Source organism: Pristiophorus japonicus, chromosome 11 (genome assembly GCF_044704955.1).
Source record: "Pristiophorus japonicus isolate sPriJap1 chromosome 11, sPriJap1.hap1, whole genome shotgun sequence".
NCBI classification, from domain to species: domain Eukaryota; kingdom Metazoa; phylum Chordata; class Chondrichthyes; family Pristiophoridae; genus Pristiophorus; species Pristiophorus japonicus.
In genome coordinates, this window is record NC_091987.1 from 168955254 (window position 1) to 168976691 (window position 21438).

Consider the following 21438-nt stretch of genomic DNA (forward strand, 5'->3'; position numbering starts at 1 on the left):
AAGGAGTTGTGGCAGTGAGGGAGGTGAGATACTGAGGAAGATGAGATACTGAGGGAGGTGAGATACTGAGAGAGATGAGATATGTAGAAAATGTGAGATACTGAGAGAATGTGAAATACTGTGAGAATGTGAGATACTGAAGGAGGTGAGATACTGAGAGAGGTGAGATACTGAGAGAATGTAAGATACTGAGTGAGTGTGAGATACTGAGAGGGTGTGAGATACTGAGAGAACGTGAGATACTGAGAGAATGTGAGATATTGAGAGAACATGAGCTACTGAGAGAATGTGAGTTAATGAGGGAGTGTGAGATACTGAGGGAGTGTGAGGTACTGAGGGAGGTGAGATACTGAGGGAATGTGAGATACTGAGGGATTGTTAGATACTGAGGCAGATGAGATAATGAGGGAGGTGAGCTAATGAGGGAGATGAGATAATGAGGGAGGTGAGATACTGAGGGAGGTGAGATACTGAGAGACTGTAAGATACTGAGTGAGTGTGAGATACTGAGGGGGTGTGAGATACTGAGAGAACATGAGATACTGAGAGAAGGTGAAATACTGAGAGAACGTGAGATACTGAGAGAATGTGAGTTACTGAGGGAGTGTGAGATACTCAGGGAGTTGAGGAACTGAGGGAGGTGGGATACTGAGAGAACGAGAACTACTGAGAGAATGTGAGATACTAACGGAGGTGAGAAATTGAGAGAATGTGAGATACTGAGAGAGTGTGAGATACTGAGGGGGTGTGAGATACTGAGAGAACATGAGATACTGAGAGAAGGTGAAATACTGAGAGAACGTGAGATACTGAGAGAATGTGAGTTACTGAGGGAGTGTGAGATACTCAGGGAGTTGAGGAACTGAGGGAGGTGGGATACTGAGAGAACGAGAACTACTGAGAGAATGTGAGATACTAACGGAGGTGAGAAATTGAGAGAATGTGAGATACTGAGAGAGTGTGAGATACTGAGGGGGTGTGAGATACTGAGAGAACATGAGATACTGAGAGAAGGTGAAATACTGAGAGAACGTGAGATACTGAGAGAATGTGAGTTACTGAGGGAGTGTGAGATACTCAGGGAGTTGAGGAACTGAGGGAGGTGGGATACTGAGAGAACGAGAACTACTGAGAGAATGTGAGATACTAACGGAGGTGAGAAATTGAGAGAATGTGAGATACTGAGAGAGTGTGAGATACTGAGGGAGGTGAGATACTGAGAGAATGTGAGATACTGAGGGAGTAGAGATACTGAGGAAGGAGAGATACTGAGGGAGGTGAGATGCTGAGGGAGGTGAGATACTGAGGGAGATGAGATACTGAGGGAACGAGAACTACTGAGAGAATGTGAGATACTAACGGAGGTGAGAAACTGAGAGAATGTGAGATACTGAGAGAGTGTGAGATACTGAGGGAGGTGAGATACTGAGAGAATGTGAGATACTGAGGGAGTAGAGATAATGAGGAAGGAGAGATACTGAGGGAGGTGAGATGCTGAGGGAGGTGAGATACTGAGGGAGATGAGATACTGAGGAAGGTGCAATACTGAGAGAATGTGAGATACTGAGAGAATGTGAGATACTGAGGGAGGTGAGATACTGAGGGAGGTGAGATACTGAGGGAATGTGAGATACTGAGGGATTGTTAGATACTGAGGCAGATGTTATACTGAGGGAGGTGAGCTACTGAGGGAGATGAGATAATAACGGAGGTGAGATACTGAGGGAGGTGAGATACTGAGAGAATGTAAGATACTGAGTGAGTGTGAGATAATGTGGGGGTGTGAGATACTGAGAGAACATGAGATACTGAGAGAATGTGAGATACTGAGAGAACTTGAGATACTGAGAGAATGTGAGTTACTGAGGGAGTATGAGATACTGAGGGAGTGTGAGATATTGAGGGAGTGTGAGATACTGAGAAAATGTGAGATACTGAGGGCGGAGAGATACTGAGGGAGATGAGATACTGAGGAAGGTGACATACTGAGGAAGATGAGATACTGAGGTGAGGTGAGATTCTGAGAGAACATGAGATACTGAGAGAATGTGAGATACTGAGGGAGGTGAGATACTGAGGGAGATGAGATACTGAAATAATGTGAATTACTGAGAGAGTGTGAGATACTGAGGGAGTGTGAGATACTGAGAGAACGTGAGATACTGAGAAAGGTGAGATACTGAGGAAAATGAGATACCGAGAGAATGTGAGATACTGAGCGAGATGAGATACTGAGGGAGGTGAGATACTGAGAGAATGTGAAATACTGAGTCAGTGTGAGATACTGGGGGAGTGTGAGAACCTGAGATAACGTAAGATACTGAGGGAGGTGAGGTTCTGAGGGATATGATATACTGAGGGAATGTGAGATACTGAGAGAGGTGAGATACAGATAGAATGTGAGATACTGAGGGAGATGAGATACTGAGAGAATGTGAGATACTGAGAGAGTGTGAGATACTGAGGGAGTTGAGATACTTCGGGAGGTGAGATACAGATATAATGTGAGATACTGACGGAGATGAGATACTGAGGGAGGTGAGATACTGAGAGAATGTGAGATACTGAGGGAGTTGAGATACTGAGGGAGGAGAGATACTGAGGGAGGTGAGATGCTGAGGGAGGTGAGATACTGAGGGAGATGAGATAATGAGAGAATGTGAGATACTGAGAGAACGTGAGATACTGAGAGAATGTGAGATACTGAGGGAGGTGAGACACTGAGGGAGATGAGATACTGAGAGAATGTGAATTACTGAGTGAGTGTGAGATACTGAGAGAACGTGAGATACTGAGGAAGGTGAGATACTGAGGAAAGTGAGATAATGAGAGAATGTCAGATACTGAGCGAGATTAGATACTGAGGGAGGTGAGATACTGAGAGAATGTGAATTACTGAGTGAGTGTGAGATACTGAGAGAACGTGAGATACTGAGGAAGGTGAGACACTGAGGGAATGTGAGATACTGAGGGATTGTTAGATACTGAGGCAGATGAGATACTGAGGGAGGTGAGCTACTGAGGGAGATAATATAATGAGGGAGGTGAGTTACTGAGGGAGGTGAGATACTGAGAGAATGTAAGATACTGAGTGAGTGTGAGATAATGAGAGGGTGTGAGATACTGAGAGAACGTGAGATACTGAGAGAATGTGAGTTACTGAGAGAACTTGAGATACTGAGAGAATGTGAGTTACTGAGGGAGTGTGAGATACTGAGGGAGTGTGAGATATTGAGGGAGTGTGAGATACCGAGAGAAAGTGAGATACTGAGGGAGGAGAGATACTGAGGGAGATGAGATACTGAGGGAGGTGACATACTGAGGAAGATGAGATACTGAGGGAGGTGAGATTCTGAGAGAACATGAGATGCTGAGAGAATGTGAGATACTGAGGGAGGTTGAGATACTGAGGGAGATGAGATACTGAGAGAATGTGAATTACTGAGTGAGTGTGAGATACTGAGAGAATGTGAGATACTGAGGAAGGTGAGTTACTGAGGAAAGTGAGATACTGAGAGAATGTCAGATACTGAGCGAGATTAGATACTGAGGGAGGTGAGATACTCAGAAAATGTGAAATACTGAGTGCGTGTGAGATACTGAGGGAGTGTGAGATACTGGGAGAACGTGTGATACTCAGTAAACGTGAGATACTGAGGGAGTGTGAGATACTGAGGGAGTGTGAGATACTGAGGGATTGTGAGATACTGAGGGAGTTGAGAGACTGAGGGAGTTGAGGCACTGAGGGAGTTGAGATACTGAGGAAGATGAGATACTGAGGGAGGTGAGATAGTGATGGAGATGAGATACTGAGAGAATGTGAGATACTGAGAGAAGGTGAGATACTGAGAGAATGTGAGATACTGAGGGAGGTGAGATAGTGATGGAGATGAGATACTGAGAGAATGTGAGATACTGAGAGAAGGTGAGATACTGAGAGAATGTGAGATACTGAGGGAGGTGAGATACTGAGGGAGGTGAGATAATGAGGGAGGTGAGATACTGAGGGAGGTGAGATACTGAGAGAATGTAAGATACTGAGTGAGTGTGAGATAATGAGGGGGTGTGAGACACTGAGAGAATGTGAGATACTGAGAGAATGTGAGATACTGAGAGAACATGAGTTACTGAGAGAATGTGAGTTACCGAGGGAGTGTGAGATACTGAGGGAGTGTGAGATACTGAGGGAATGTGAGATACTGAGGGAGGAGAGATACTGAGGCAGATGAGATACTGAGAGAATGTGAGATACTGAGGTGAGGTGAGATATTGAGGGAGATGAGATACTGAGAGAATGTGAATTACTGAGTGAGTGTGAGATACTGAGAGAATGTGAGATACTGAGGAAGGTGAGTTACTGAGGAAAGTGAGATACTGAGAGAATGTCAGATACTGAGCGAGATTAGATACTGAGGGAGGTGAGATACTCAGAAAATGTGAAATACTGAGTGCGTGTGAGATACTGAGGGAGTGTGAGATACTGGGAGAACGTGTGATACTCAGTAAACGTGAGATACTGAGGGAGTGTGAGATACTGAGGGAGTGTGAGATACTGAGGGATTGTGAGATACTGAGGGAGTTGAGAGACTGAGGGAGTTGAGGCACTGAGGGAGTTGAGATACTGAGGATGATGAGATACTGAGGGAGGTGAGATAGTGATGGAGATGAGATACTGAGAGAATGTGAGATACTGAGCGAAGGTGAGATACTGAGAGAATGTGAGATACTGAGGGAGGTGAGATAGTGATGGAGATGAGATACTGAGAGAATGTGAGATACTGAGAGAAGGTGAGATACTGAGAGAATGTGAGATACTGAGAGAATGTGAGATACTGAGAGAATGTGAGTTACTGAGGGAGTGTGAGATACTGAGGGAGTGTGAGATACTGAGGGAGTGTGAGATACTGAGAGAATGTGAGATACTAAGGGAGTGTGAGATACCGAGTGAATGTGAGATACTGAGGGAGGAGAGATACTGAGGGAAATGAGATATTGAGGGAGGTGACGTAATGAGGAAGATGAGATACTGAGGGAGGTGAGATTCTGAGAGAACATGAGATACTGAGAGAATGTGAGATACTGAGGGAGGTGAGATACTGAGGGAGATGAGATACTGAGAGAATGTGAATTACTGAGGGAGTGTGAGATACTGAGAGAACGTGAGATACTGAGGAAGGTGTGATACTGAGGAAAGTAAGATACTGAGAGAATGTGAGATACTGAGCGAGATGAGATACTGAGGGAGGTGAGATACTGAGAGAATGTGAAATACTGAGTGAGTGTGAGATACTGAGGGAGTGTGAGATACTGGGAGAACGTGTGATACTCAGAAAACGTGAGATACTGAGGGAGTGTGAGATACTGAGGGAGTTGAGATACTGAAGGAGTTGTGGCAGTGAGGGAGGTGAGATACTGAGGAAGATGAGATACTGAGGGAGGTGAGATACTGAGAGAGATGAGATATGTAGAAAATGTGAGATACTGAGAGAATGTGAAATACTGTGAGAATGTGAGATACTGAAGGAGGTGAGATACTGAGAGAGGTGAGATACTGAGAGAATGTAAGATACTGAGTGAGTGTGAGATACTGAGAGGGTGTGAGATACTGAGAGAACGTGAGATACTGAGAGAATGTGAGATATTGAGAGAACATGAGCTACTGAGAGAATGTGAGTTAATGAGGGAGTGTGAGATACTGAGGGAGTGTGAGGTACTGAGGGAGGTGAGATACTGAGGGAATGTGAGATACTGAGGGATTGTTAGATACTGAGGCAGATGAGATAATGAGGGAGGTGAGCTAATGAGGGAGATGAGATAATGAGGGAGGTGAGATACTGAGGGAGGTGAGATACTGAGAGACTGTAAGATACTGAGTGAGTGTGAGATACTGAGGGGGTGTGAGATACTGAGAGAACATGAGATACTGAGAGAAGGTGAAATACTGAGAGAACGTGAGATACTGAGAGAATGTGAGTTACTGAGGGAGTGTGAGATACTCAGGGAGTTGAGGAACTGAGGGAGGTGGGATACTGAGAGAACGAGAACTACTGAGAGAATGTGAGATACTAACGGAGGTGAGAAATTGAGAGAATGTGAGATACTGAGAGAGTGTGAGATACTGAGGGGGTGTGAGATACTGAGAGAACATGAGATACTGAGAGAAGGTGAAATACTGAGAGAACGTGAGATACTGAGAGAATGTGAGTTACTGAGGGAGTGTGAGATACTCAGGGAGTTGAGGAACTGAGGGAGGTGGGATACTGAGAGAACGAGAACTACTGAGAGAATGTGAGATACTAACGGAGGTGAGAAATTGAGAGAATGTGAGATACTGAGAGAGTGTGAGATACTGAGGGAGGTGAGATACTGAGAGAATGTGAGATACTGAGGGAGTAGAGATACTGAGGAAGGAGAGATACTGAGGGAGGTGAGATGCTGAGGGAGGTGAGATACTGAGGGAGATGAGATACTGAGGGAACGAGAACTACTGAGAGAATGTGAGATACTAACGGAGGTGAGAAACTGAGAGAATGTGAGATACTGAGAGAGTGTGAGATACTGAGGGAGGTGAGATACTGAGAGAATGTGAGATACTGAGGGAGTAGAGATAATGAGGAAGGAGAGATACTGAGGGAGGTGAGATGCTGAGGGAGGTGAGATACTGAGGGAGATGAGATACTGAGGAAGGTGCAATACTGAGAGAATGTGAGATACTGAGAGAATGTGAGATACTGAGGGAGGTGAGATACTGAGGGAGGTGAGATACTGAGGGAATGTGAGATACTGAGGGATTGTTAGATACTGAGGCAGATGTTATACTGAGGGAGGTGAGCTACTGAGGGAGATGAGATAATAACGGAGGTGAGATACTGAGGGAGGTGAGATACTGAGAGAATGTAAGATACTGAGTGAGTGTGAGATAATGTGGGGGTGTGAGATACTGAGAGAACATGAGATACTGAGAGAATGTGAGATACTGAGAGAACTTGAGATACTGAGAGAATGTGAGTTACTGAGGGAGTATGAGATACTGAGGGAGTGTGAGATATTGAGGGAGTGTGAGATACTGAGAAAATGTGAGATACTGAGGGCGGAGAGATACTGAGGGAGATGAGATACTGAGGAAGGTGACATACTGAGGAAGATGAGATACTGAGGTGAGGTGAGATTCTGAGAGAACATGAGATACTGAGAGAATGTGAGATACTGAGGGAGGTGAGATACTGAGGGAGATGAGATACTGAAATAATGTGAATTACTGAGAGAGTGTGAGATACTGAGGGAGTGTGAGATACTGAGAGAACGTGAGATACTGAGAAAGGTGAGATACTGAGGAAAATGAGATACCGAGAGAATGTGAGATACTGAGCGAGATGAGATACTGAGGGAGGTGAGATACTGAGAGAATGTGAAATACTGAGTCAGTGTGAGATACTGGGGGAGTGTGAGAACCTGAGATAACGTAAGATACTGAGGGAGGTGAGGTTCTGAGGGATATGATATACTGAGGGAATGTGAGATACTGAGAGAGGTGAGATACAGATAGAATGTGAGATACTGAGGGAGATGAGATACTGAGAGAATGTGAGATACTGAGAGAGTGTGAGATACTGAGGGAGTTGAGATACTTCGGGAGGTGAGATACAGATATAATGTGAGATACTGACGGAGATGAGATACTGAGGGAGGTGAGATACTGAGAGAATGTGAGATACTGAGGGAGTTGAGATACTGAGGGAGGAGAGATACTGAGGGAGGTGAGATGCTGAGGGAGGTGAGATACTGAGGGAGATGAGATAATGAGAGAATGTGAGATACTGAGAGAACGTGAGATACTGAGAGAATGTGAGATACTGAGGGAGGTGAGACACTGAGGGAGATGAGATACTGAGAGAATGTGAATTACTGAGTGAGTGTGAGATACTGAGAGAACGTGAGATACTGAGGAAGGTGAGATACTGAGGAAAGTGAGATAATGAGAGAATGTCAGATACTGAGCGAGATTAGATACTGAGGGAGGTGAGATACTGAGAGAATGTGAATTACTGAGTGAGTGTGAGATACTGAGAGAACGTGAGATACTGAGGAAGGTGAGACACTGAGGGAATGTGAGATACTGAGGGATTGTTAGATACTGAGGCAGATGAGATACTGAGGGAGGTGAGCTACTGAGGGAGATAATATAATGAGGGAGGTGAGTTACTGAGGGAGGTGAGATACTGAGAGAATGTAAGATACTGAGTGAGTGTGAGATAATGAGAGGGTGTGAGATACTGAGAGAACGTGAGATACTGAGAGAATGTGAGTTACTGAGAGAACTTGAGATACTGAGAGAATGTGAGTTACTGAGGGAGTGTGAGATACTGAGGGAGTGTGAGATATTGAGGGAGTGTGAGATACCGAGAGAAAGTGAGATACTGAGGGAGGAGAGATACTGAGGGAGATGAGATACTGAGGGAGGTGACATACTGAGGAAGATGAGATACTGAGGGAGGTGAGATTCTGAGAGAACATGAGATGCTGAGAGAATGTGAGATACTGAGGGAGGTTGAGATACTGAGGGAGATGAGATACTGAGAGAATGTGAATTACTGAGTGAGTGTGAGATACTGAGAGAATGTGAGATACTGAGGAAGGTGAGTTACTGAGGAAAGTGAGATACTGAGAGAATGTCAGATACTGAGCGAGATTAGATACTGAGGGAGGTGAGATACTCAGAAAATGTGAAATACTGAGTGCGTGTGAGATACTGAGGGAGTGTGAGATACTGGGAGAACGTGTGATACTCAGTAAACGTGAGATACTGAGGGAGTGTGAGATACTGAGGGAGTGTGAGATACTGAGGGATTGTGAGATACTGAGGGAGTTGAGAGACTGAGGGAGTTGAGGCACTGAGGGAGTTGAGATACTGAGGAAGATGAGATACTGAGGGAGGTGAGATAGTGATGGAGATGAGATACTGAGAGAATGTGAGATACTGAGAGAAGGTGAGATACTGAGAGAATGTGAGATACTGAGGGAGGTGAGATAGTGATGGAGATGAGATACTGAGAGAATGTGAGATACTGAGAGAAGGTGAGATACTGAGAGAATGTGAGATACTGAGGGAGGTGAGATACTGAGGGAGGTGAGATAATGAGGGAGGTGAGATACTGAGGGAGGTGAGATACTGAGAGAATGTAAGATACTGAGTGAGTGTGAGATAATGAGGGGGTGTGAGACACTGAGAGAATGTGAGATACTGAGAGAATGTGAGATACTGAGAGAACATGAGTTACTGAGAGAATGTGAGTTACCGAGGGAGTGTGAGATACTGAGGGAGTGTGAGATACTGAGGGAATGTGAGATACTGAGGGAGGAGAGATACTGAGGCAGATGAGATACTGAGAGAATGTGAGATACTGAGGTGAGGTGAGATATTGAGGGAGATGAGATACTGAGAGAATGTGAGATACTGAGGTGAGGTGAGATATTGAGGGAGATTAGATACTGAGAGAATGCGAATTACTGAGTGAGTGTGAGATACTGAGCGAACGTGAGATACTGAGGAAGGTGAGATACTGAGGAAAGTGAGATACTGAGAGAATGCCAGATACTGTGCGAGATGAGATACTGAGGGAGGTGAGATACTGAGAGAATGTGAAATACTGAGTGCGTGTGAGATACTGAGGGAGTGTGAGATACTGGGAGAACGTGTGAAACTCAGAAAACGTGAGATACTGAGGGAGTGTGAGATACTGAGGGAGTGTGAGATACTGAGGGAGTTGAGATACTGAGGGAGTTGAGGCACTGTGGGAGTTGAGATACTGATGAAGATGAGATACTGAGGGAGGTGAGATAGTGAGGGAGATGAGATACTGGGAGAATGTGAGATACTAAGAGAACGTGAGATACTGAGAGAATGTGAGATACTGAGGGAGGTGAGATACTGAGGGAGGTGAGATACTGAGTGAATGTGAGATACTGAGGGATTGTTAGATACTGAGGCAGATGAGATACTGAGGGAGGTGAGCTACTGAGGTAGATGAGATAATGAGGGAGGTGAGATACTGAGGGAGGTGAGATACTGAGAGAATGTAAGATACTGAGTGAGTGTGAGATAATGAGGGGGTGTGAGATACTGAGAGAACGTGAGATACTGAGAGAATGTGAGATACTGAGAGAACGTGAGTTACTGAGAGAATGTGAATTACTGAGGGAGTGTGAGATACTGAGGGAGTGTGAGATACTGAGGGATTGTTAGATACTGAGGCAGATGAGATACTGAGGGAGGTGAGCTACTGAGGTAGATGAGATAATGAGGGAGGTGAGATACTGAGGGAGGTGAGATACTGAGAGAATGTAAGATACTGAGTGAGTGTGAGATAATGAGGAGGTGTGAGATACTGAGAGAACGTGAGATACTGAGAGAATGTGAGATACTGAGAGAACGTGAGTTACTGAGAGAATGTGAATTACTGCGTGAGTGTGAGATAATGAGGGGGTGTGAGATACTGAGAGAACGTGAGATACTGAGGGAATGTGAGATACTGAGGGAGGTGACATACTGAGGAAGATGAGATACTGAGGGAGGTGAGATATTGAGGCAGTCTGAGATACTGAGAGAATGTGTGATACTGAGGGAGATGAGATACTGAGGGAGGTGAGATACTGAGGGAATGTGAAGTACTGCAGGAAGTGAGATACTGAGGGAGGTGAGATATTGAGGGAGGTGTGATACTGAGGGAGTGTGAGATATTGAGGGGGGTGAGATACTGAGAGAATGTGAGATAATGAAGGATGTGAGAATCTGAGGGAGGTGAGATACTGAGGAAGGTGAGAAACTGAGGCAGGTGAGATACTGAGAGAACGTGAGATGCTGAGAGAACGTGAGATAATGAGGGAGTTGAGATATGAGAGAACATGAGATACTGAGATAACGTGAGATATTGAGGGAGATGAGATACTGAGGAAGGTGAGCTTCTGAGGGAGATGAGATACTGAGGGAGGTGACATACTGAGGAAGATGGGATACTGAGAGAATGTGTGATACTGAGGGAGTGTGAGATACTGAGGCAGTGTGAGATACTGAGGGAATGTGAGATACTGAGGGAGGTGAGATATTGAGGCAGTCTGAGATACTGAGAGAATGTGAGATACTGAGGGAGATGAGATACTGAGGGAGGTGAGATACTGAGGGAATGTGAGGTACTGCAGGAAGTGAGATACTGAGGAAGGTGAGATACTGAGGGAGGTGTGATACTGAGGGAGTGTGAGATATTGAGGGGGGTGAGAAACTGAGAGAATGTGAGATAATGAAGGATGTGAGAATCTGAGGGAGGTGAGATACTGAGGAAGGTGAGAAACTGAGGCAGGTGAGATACTGAGAGAACGTGAGATGCTGAGAGAACGTGAGATAATGAGGGAGTTGAGATATGAGAGAACATGAGATACTGAGATAACGTGAGATATTGAGGGAGATGAGATACTGAGGAAGGTGAGCTTCTGAGGGAGATGAGATACTGAGGGAGGTGAGATACTGAGGGAAGTGAGATACTGAGGGAGGTGAGATACTGAGAGAATGTAAGATACTGAGTGCGTGTAAGATACTGAGGGGTGTGAGATACTGAGAGAACGTGAAATACTGAGAGAATATGAGATACTGAGAGAATGTGAGATACTGAGAGAATGTGAGTTACTGAGGGAGTGTGAGATACTGAGGGAGTGTGAGATACTGAGGGAGTGTGAGATACTGAGAGAATGTGAGATACTAAGGGAGTGTGAGATACCGAGCGAATGTGAGATACTGAGGGAGGAGAGATACTGCGGGAAATGAGATATTGAGGGAGGTGACGTTATGAGGAAGATGAGATACTGAGGGAGGTGAGATTCTGAGAGAACATGAGATACTGAGAGAATGTGAGATACTGAGGGAGGTGAGATACTGAGGGAGATGAGATACTGAGAGAATGTGAATTACTGAGGGAGTGTGAGATACTGAGAGAACGTGAGATACTGAGGAAGGTGTGATACTGAGGAAAGTAAGATACTGAGAGAATGTGAGATACTGAGCGAGATGAGATACTGAGGGAGGTGAGATACTGAGAGAATGTGAAATACTGAGTGAGTGTGAGATACTGAGGGAGTGTGAGATACTGGGAGAACATGTGATACTCAGAAAACGTGAGATACTGAGGGAGTGTGAGATACTGAGGAAGTTGAGATACTGAAGGAGTTGTGGCAGTGAGGGAGGTGAAATACTGAGGAAGATGAGATACTGAGGGAGGTGAGATACTGAGAGAGATGAGATATGTAGAAAATGTGAGATACTGAAAGAATGTGAAATACTGAGAGAATGTGAGATACTGAAGGAGGTGAGATACTGAGAGAGGTGAGATACTGAGAGAATGTAAGATACTGAGTGAGTGTGAGATACTGAGAGGATGTGAGATACTGAGAGAACGTGAGATACTGAGAGAATGTGAGATATTGAGAGAACATGAGCTACTGAGAGAATGTGAGTTAATGAGGGAGTGTGAGATACTGAGGGAGTGTGAGGTACTGAGAGAACGTGAGATACTGAAGAAGGAGAGATACTGAGGGAGGTGAGATGCTGAGGGAGGTGAGATACTGAGGGAGATGGGATACTGAGGAAGGTGCGATACTGAGAGAATGTGAGATACTGAGAGAATGTGAGATACTGAGGGAGGTGAGATACTGAGGGAATGTGAGATACTGAGGGATTGTTAGATACTGAGGCAGATGAGAGACTGAGGGAGGTGAGCTACTGAGGGAGATGAGATAATGACGGAGGTGAGATACTGAGGGAGGTGAGATACTGAGAGAATGTAAGATACTGAGTGAGTGTGAGATAATGTGGGGGTGTGAGATACTGAGAGAACATGAGATACTGAGAGAATGTGAGATACTGAGAGAACTTGAGATACTGAGAGAATGTGAGTTACTGAGGGAGTATGAGATACTGAGGGAGTGTGAGATATTGAGGGAGTGTGAGATACTGAGAAAATGTGAGATACTGAGGGCGGAGAGATACTGAGGGAGATGAGATACTGAGGAAGGTGACATACTGAGGAAGATGAGATACTGAGGTGAGGTGAGATTCTGAGAGAACATGAGATACTGAGAGAATGTGAGATACTGAGGGAGGTGAGATACTGAGGGAGATGAGATACTGAAATAATGTGAATTACTGAGAGAGTGTGAGATACTGAGGGAGTGTGAGATACTGAGAGAACGTGAGATACTGAGAAAGGTGAGATACTGAGGAAAACGAGATACCGAGAGAATGTGAGATACTGAGCGAGATGAGATACTGAGGGAGGTGAGATACTGAGAGAATGTGAAATACTGAGTCAGTGTGAGATACTGGGGGAGTGTGAGAACCTGAGATAACGTAAGATACTGAGGGAGGTGAGGTTCTGAGGGATATGATATACTGAGGGAATGTGAGATACTGAGAGAGGTGAGATACAGATAGAATGTGAGATACTGAGGGAGATGAGATACTGAGAGAATGTGAGATACTGAGAGAGTGTGAGATACTGAGGGAGTTGAGATACTTCGGGAGGTGAGATACAGATATAATGTGAGATACTGACGGAGATGAGATACTGAGGGAGGTGAGATACTGAGAGAATGTGAGATACTGAGGGAGTTGAGATACTGAGGGAGGAGAGATACTGAGGGAGGTGAGATGCTGAGGGAGGTGAGATACTGAGGGAGATGAGATAATGAGAGAATGTGAGATACTGAGAGAACGTGAGATACTGAGAGAATGTGAGATACTGAGGGAGGTGAGACACTGAGGGAGATGAGATACTGAGAGAATGTGAATTACTGAGTGAGTGTGAGATACTGAGAGAACGTGAGATACTGAGGAAGGTGAGATACTGAGGAAAGTGAGATAATGAGAGAATGTCAGATACTGAGCGAGATTAGATACTGAGGGAGGTGAGATACTGAGAGAATGTGAATTACTGAGTGAGTGTGAGATACTGAGAGAACGTGAGATACTGAGGAAGGTGAGACACTGAGGGAATGTGAGATACTGAGGGATTGTTAGATACTGAGGCAGATGAGATACTGAGGGAGGTGAGCTACTGAGGGAGATAATATAATGAGGGAGGTGAGTTACTGAGGGAGGTGAGATACTGAGAGAATGTAAGATACTGAGTGAGTGTGAGATAATGAGGGGGTGTGAGATACTGAGAGAACGTGAGATACTGAGAGAATGTGAGTTACTGAGAGAACTTGAGATACTGAGAGAATGTGAGTTACTGAGGGAGTGTGAGATACTGAGGGAGTGTGAGATATTGAGGGAGTGTGAGATACCGAGAGAAAGTGAGATACTGAGGGAGGAGAGATACTGAGGGAGATGAGATACTGAGGGAGGTGAGATTCTGAGAGAACATGAGATGCTCAGAGAATGTGAGATACTGAGGGAGGTTGAGATACTGAGGGAGATGAGATACTGAGAGAATGTGAATTACTGAGTGAGTGTGAGATACTGAGAGAATGTGAGATACTGAGGAAGGTGAGTTACTGAGGAAAGTGAGATACTGAGAGAATGTCAGATACTGAGCGAGATTAGATACTGAGGGAGGTGAGATACTCAGAAAATGTGAAATACTGAGTGCGTGTGAGATACTGAGGGAGTGTGAGATACTGGGAGAACGTGTGATACTCAGTAAACGTGAGATACTGAGGGAGTGTGAGATACTGAGGGAGTGTGAGATACTGAGGGATTGTGAGATACTAAGGGAGTTGAGAGACTGAGGGAGTTGAGGCACTGAGGGAGTTGAGATACTGAGGAAGATGAGATACTGAGGGAGGTGAGATGGTGATGGAGATGAGATACTGAGAGAATGTGAGATACTGAGAGAAGGTGAGATACTGAGAGAATGTGAGATACTGAGGGAGGTGAGATAGTGATGGAGATGAGATACTGAGAGAATGTGAGATACTGAGAGAAGGTGAGATACTGAGAGAATGTGAGATACTGAGGGAGGTGAGATACTGAGGGAGGTGAGATACTGAGTGAATGTGAGATACTGAGGGATTGTTAGATACTGAGGCAGATGAGATACTGAGGGAGGTGAGCTACTGAGGGAGATGAGATAATGAGGGAGGTGAGATACTGAGGGAGGTGAGATACTGAGAGAATGTAAGATACTGAGTGAGTGTGAGATAATGAGGGGGTGTGAGACACTGAGAGAATGTGAGATACTGAGAGAATGTGAGATACTGAGAGAACATGAGTTACTGAGAGAATGTGAGTTACCGAGGGAGTGTGAGATACTGAGGGAGTGTGAGATACTGAGGGAATGTGAGATACTGAGGGAGGTGAGATATTGAGGGAGATTAGATACTGAGAGAATGCGAATTACTGAGTGAGTGTGAGATACTGAGCGAACGTGAGATACTGAGGAAGGTGAGATACTGAGGAAAGTGAGATACTGAGAGAATGCCAGATACTGTGCGAGATGAAATACTGAGGGAGGTGAGATACTGAGAGAATGTGAAATACTGAGTGCGTGTGAGATACTGAGGGAGTGTGAGATACTGGGAGAACGTGTGAAACTCAGAAAACGTGAGATACTGAGGGAGTGTGAGATACTGAGGGAGTGTGAGATACTGAGGGAGTTGAGATACTGAGGGAGTTGAGGCACTGTGGGAGTTGAGATACTGATGAAGATGAGATACTGAGGGAGGTGAGATAGTGAGGGAGATGAGATACTGGGAGAATGTGAGATACTAAGAGAACGTGAGATACTGAGAGAATGTGAGATACTGAGGGAGGTGAGATACTGAGGGAGGTGAGATACTGAGTGAATGTGAGATACTGAGGGATTGTTAGATACTGAGGCAGATGAGATACTGAGGGAGGTGAGCTACTGAGGTAGATGAGATAATGAGGGAGGTGAGATACTGAGGGAGGTGAGATACTGAGAGAATGTAAGATACTGAGTGAGTGTGAGATAATGAGGGGGTGTGAGATACTGAGAGAACGTGAGATACTGAGAGAATGTGAGATACTGAGAGAACGTGAGTTACTGAGAGAATGTGAATTACTGCGTGAGTGTGAGATAATGAGGGGGTGTGAGATACTGAGAGAACGTGAGATACTGAGGGAATGTGAGATACTGAGGGAGGTGACATACTGAGGAAGATGAGATACTGAGGGAGGTGAGATATTGAGGCAGTCTGAGATACTGAGAGAATGTGTGATACTGAGGGAGATGAGATACTGAGGGAGGTGAGATACTGAGGGAATGTGAAGTACTGCAGGAAGTGAGATACTGAGGGAGGTGAGATATTGAGGGAGGTGTGATACTGAGGGAGTGTGAGATATTGAGGGGGGTGAGATACTGAGAGAATGTGAGATAATGAAGGATGTGAGAATCTGAGGGAGGTGAGATACTGAGGAAGGTGAGAAACTGAGGCAGGTGAGATACTGAGAGAACGTGAGATGCTGAGAGAACGTGAGATAATGAGGGAGTTGAGATATGAGAGAACATGAGATACTGAGATAACGTGAGATATTGAGGGAGATGAGATACTGAGGAAGGTGAGCTTCTGAGGGAGATGAGATACTGAGGGAGGTGACATACTGAGGAAGATGGGATACTGAGAGAATGTGTGATACTGAGGGAGTGTGAGATACTGAGGCAGTGTGAGATACTGAGGGAATGTGAGATACTGAGGGAGGTGAGATATTGAGGCAGTCTGAGATACTGAGAGAATGTGAGATACTGAGGGAGATGAGATACTGAGGGAGGTGAGATACTGAGGGAATGTGAGGTACTGCAGGAAGTGAGATACTGAGGAAGGTGAGATACTGAGGGAGGTGTGATACTGAGGGAGTGTGAGATATTGAGGGGGGTGAGATACTGAGAGAATGTGAGATAATGAAGGATGTGAGAATCTGAGGGAGGTGAGATACTGAGGAAGGTGAGAAACTGAGGCAGGTGAGATACTGAGAGAACGTGAGATGCTGAGAGAACGTGAGATAATGAGGGAGTTGAGATATGAGAGAACATGAGATACTGAGATAACGTGAGATATTGAGGGAGATGAGATACTGAGGAAGGTGAGCTTCTGAGGGAGATGAGATACTGAGGGAGGTGAGATACTGAGGGAAGTGAGATACTGAGGGAGGTGAGATACTGAGAGAATGTAAGATACTGAGTGCGTGTAAGATACTGAGGGGTGTGAGATACTGAGAGAACGTGAAATACTGAGAGAATATGAGATACTGAGAGAATGTGAGATACTGAGAGAATGTGAGTTACTGAGGGAGTGTGAGATACTGAGGGAGTGTGAGATACTGAGGGAGTGTGAGATACTGAGAGAATGTGAGATACTAAGGGAGTGTGAGATACCGAGCGAATGTGAGATACTGAGGGAGGAGAGATACTGAGGGAAATGAGATATTGAGGGAGGTGACGTAATGAGGAAGATGAGATACTGAGGGAGGTGAGATTCTGAGAGAACATGAGATACTGAGAGAATGTGAGATACTGAGGGAGGTGAGATACTGAGGGAGATGAGATACTGAGAGAATGTGAATTACTGAGGGAGTGTGAGATACTGAGAGAACGTGAGATACTGAGGAAGGTGTGATACTGAGGAAAGTAAGATACTGAGAGAATGTGAGATACTGAGCGAGATGAGATACTGAGGGAGGTGAGATACTGAGAGAATGTGAAATACTGAGTGAGTGTGAGATACTGAGGGAGTGTGAGATACTGGGAGAACGTGTGATACTCAGAAAACGTGAGATACTGAGGGAGTGTGAGATACTGAGGAAGTTGAGATACTGAAGGAGTTGTGGCAGTGAGGGAGGTGAAATACTGAGGAAGATGAGATACTGAGGGAGGTGAGATACTGAGAGAGATGAGATATGTAGAAAATGTGAGATACTGAAAGAATGTGAAATACTGAGAGAATGTGAGATACTGAAGGAGGTGAGATACTGAGAGAGGTGAGATACTGAGAGAATGTAAGATACTGAGTGAGTGTGAGATACTGAGAGGATGTGAGATACTGAGAGAACGTGAGATACTGAGAGAATGTGAGATATTGAGAGAACATGAGCTACTGAGAGAATGTGAGTTAATGAGGGAGTGTGAGATACTGAGGGAGTGTGAGGTACTGAGAGAACGTGAGATACTGAAGAAGGAGAGATACTGAGGGAGGTGAGATGCTGAGGGAGGTGAGATACTGAGGGAGATGCGATACTGAGAGAATGTGAGATACTGAGAGAATGTGAGATACTGAGGGAGGTGAGATACTGAGGGAATGTGAGATACTGAGGGATTGTTAGATACTGAGGCAGATGAGAGACTGAGGGAGGTGAGCTACTGAGGGAGATGAGATAATGACGGAGGTGAGATACTGAGGGAGGTGAGATACTGAGAGAATGTAAGATACTGAGTGAGTGTGAGATAATGTGGGGGTGTGAGATACTGAGAGAACATGAGATACTGAGAGAATGTGAGATACTGAGAGAACTTGAGATACTGAGAGAATGTGAGTTACTGAGGGAGTATGAGATACTGAGGGAGTGTGAGATATTGAGGGAGTGTGAGATACTGAGAAAATGTGAGATACTGAGGGCGGAGAGATACTGAGGGAGATGAGATACTGAGGAAGGTGACATACTGAGGAAGATGAGATACTGAGGTGAGGTGAGATTCTGAGAGAACATGAGATACTGAGAGAATGTGAGATACTGAGGGAGGTGAGATACTGAGGGAGGAGAGATACTGAGGCAGATGAGATACTGAGAGAATGTGAGATACTGAGGTGAGGTGAGATATTGAGGGAGATGAGATACTGAGAGAATGTGAGATACTGAGGTGAGGTGAGATATTGAGGGAGATTAGATACTGAGAGAATGCGAATTACTGAGTGAGTGTGAGATACTGAGCGAACGTGAGATACTGAGGAAGGTGAGATACTGAGGAAAGTGAGATACTGAGAGAATGTCAGATACTGTGCGAGATGAGATACTGAGGGAGGTGAGATACTGAGAGAATGTGAAATACAGAGTGCGTGTGAGATACTGAGGGAGTGTGAGATACTGGGAGAACGTGTGAAACTCAGAAAACGTGAGATACTGAGGGAGTGTGAGATACTGAGGGAGTGTGAGATACTGAGGGAGTTGAGATACTGAGGGAGTTGAGGCACTGAGGGAGTTGAGATACTGATGAAGATGAGATACTGAGGGAGGTGAGATAGTGAGGGAGATGAGATACTGAGAAAATGTGAGATACTAAGAGAACGTGAGATACTGAGAGAATGTGAGATACTGAGGGAGGTGAGATACTGAGGGAGGTGAGATACTGAGTGAATGTGAGATACTGAGGGAATGTTAGATACTGAGGCAGATGAGATACTGAGGGAGGTGAGCTACTGAGGTAGATGAGATAATGAGGGAGGTGAGATACTGAGGGAGGTGAGATACTGAGAGAATGTAAGATACTGAGTGAGTGTGAGATAATGAGGGGGTGTGAGATACTGAGAGAACGTGAGATACTGAGAGAATGTGAGATACTGAGAGAACGTGAGTTACTGAGAGAATGTGAGTTACTGAGGGAGTGTGAGATACTGAGGGAGTGTGAGATACTGAGGGATTGTTAGATACTGAGGCAGATGAGATACTGAGGGAGGTGAGCTACTGAGGTAGATGAGATAATGAGGGAGGTGAGATACTGAGGGAGGTGAGATACTGAGAGAATGTTAGATACTGAGTGAGTGTGAGATAATGAGGAGGTGTGAGATACTGAGAGAACGTGAGATACTGAGAGAATGTGAGATACTGAGAGAACGTGAGTTACTGAGAGAATGTGAATTACTGAGTGAGTGTGAGATAATGAGGGGGTGTGAGATACTGAGAGAACGTGAGATACTGAGGGAATGTGAGATACTGAGGGAGGTGACATACTGAGGAAGATGAGATACTGAGGGAGGTGAGATATTGAGGCAGTCTGAGATACTGAGAGAATGTGTGATACTGAGGGAGATGAGATACTGAGGAAGGTGAGCTTCTGAGGGAGATGAGATACTGAGGGAGGTGACATACTGAGGAAGATGGGATACTGAGAGAATGTGTGATACTGAGGGAGTGTGAGATACTGAGGCAGTGTGAGATACTGAGGGAATGTGAGATACTGAGGGAGGTGAGATATTGAGGCAGTCTGAGATACTGAGAGAATGTGAGATACTGAGGGAGATGAGATACTGAGGGAGGTGAGATACTGAGGGAATGTGAGGTACTGCAGGAAGTGAGATACTGAGGAAGGTGAGATACTGAGGGAGGTGTGATACTGAGGGAGTGTGAGATATTGAGGGGGGTGAGATACTGAGAGAATGTGAGATAATGAAGGATGTGAGAATCTGAGGGAGGTGAGATACTGAGGAAGGTGAGAAACTGAGGCAGGTGAGATACTGAGAGAACGTGAGATGCTGAGAGAACGTGAGATAATGAGGGAGTTGAGATATGAGAGAACATGAGATACTGAGATAACGTGAGATATTGAGGGAGATGAGATACTGAGGAAGGTGAGCTTCTGAGGGAGATGAGATACTGAGGGAGGTGAGATACTGAGGGAAGTGAGATACTGAGGGAGGTGAGATACTGAGAGAATGTAAGATACTGAGTGCGTGTAAGATACTGAGGGGTGTGAGATACTGAGAGAACGTGAAATACTGAGAGAATATGAGATACTGAGAGAATGTGAGATACTGAGAGAATGTGAGTTACTGAGGGAGTGTGAGATACTGAGGGAGTGTGAGATACTGAGGGAGTGTGAGATACTGAGAGAATGTGAGATACTAAGGGAGTGTGAGATACCGAGCGAATGTGAGATACTGAGGGAGGAGAGATACTGAGGGAAATGAGATATTGAGGGAGGTGACGTAATGAGGAAGATGAGATACTGAGGGAGGTGAGATTCTGAGAGAACATGAGATACTGAGAGAATGTGAGATACTGAGGGAGGTGAGATACTGAGGGAGATGAGATACTGAGAGAATGTGAATTACTGAGGGAGTGTGAGATACTGAGAGAACGTGAGATACTGAGGAAGGTGTGATACTGAGGAAAGTAAGATACTGAGAGAATGTGAGATACTGAGCGAGATGAGATACTGAGGGAGGTGAGATACTGAGAGAATGTGAAATACTGAGTGAGTGTGAGATACTGAGGGAGTGTGAGATACTGGGAGAACGTGTGATACTCAGAAAACGTGAGATACTGAGGGAGTGTGAGATACTGAGGAAGTTGAGATACTGAAGGAGTTGTGGCAGTGAGGGAGGTGAAATACTGAGGAAGATGAGATACTGAGGGAGGTGAGATACTGAGAGAGATGAGATATGTAGAAAATGTGAGATACTGAAAGAATGTGAAATACTGAGAGAATGTGAGATACTGAA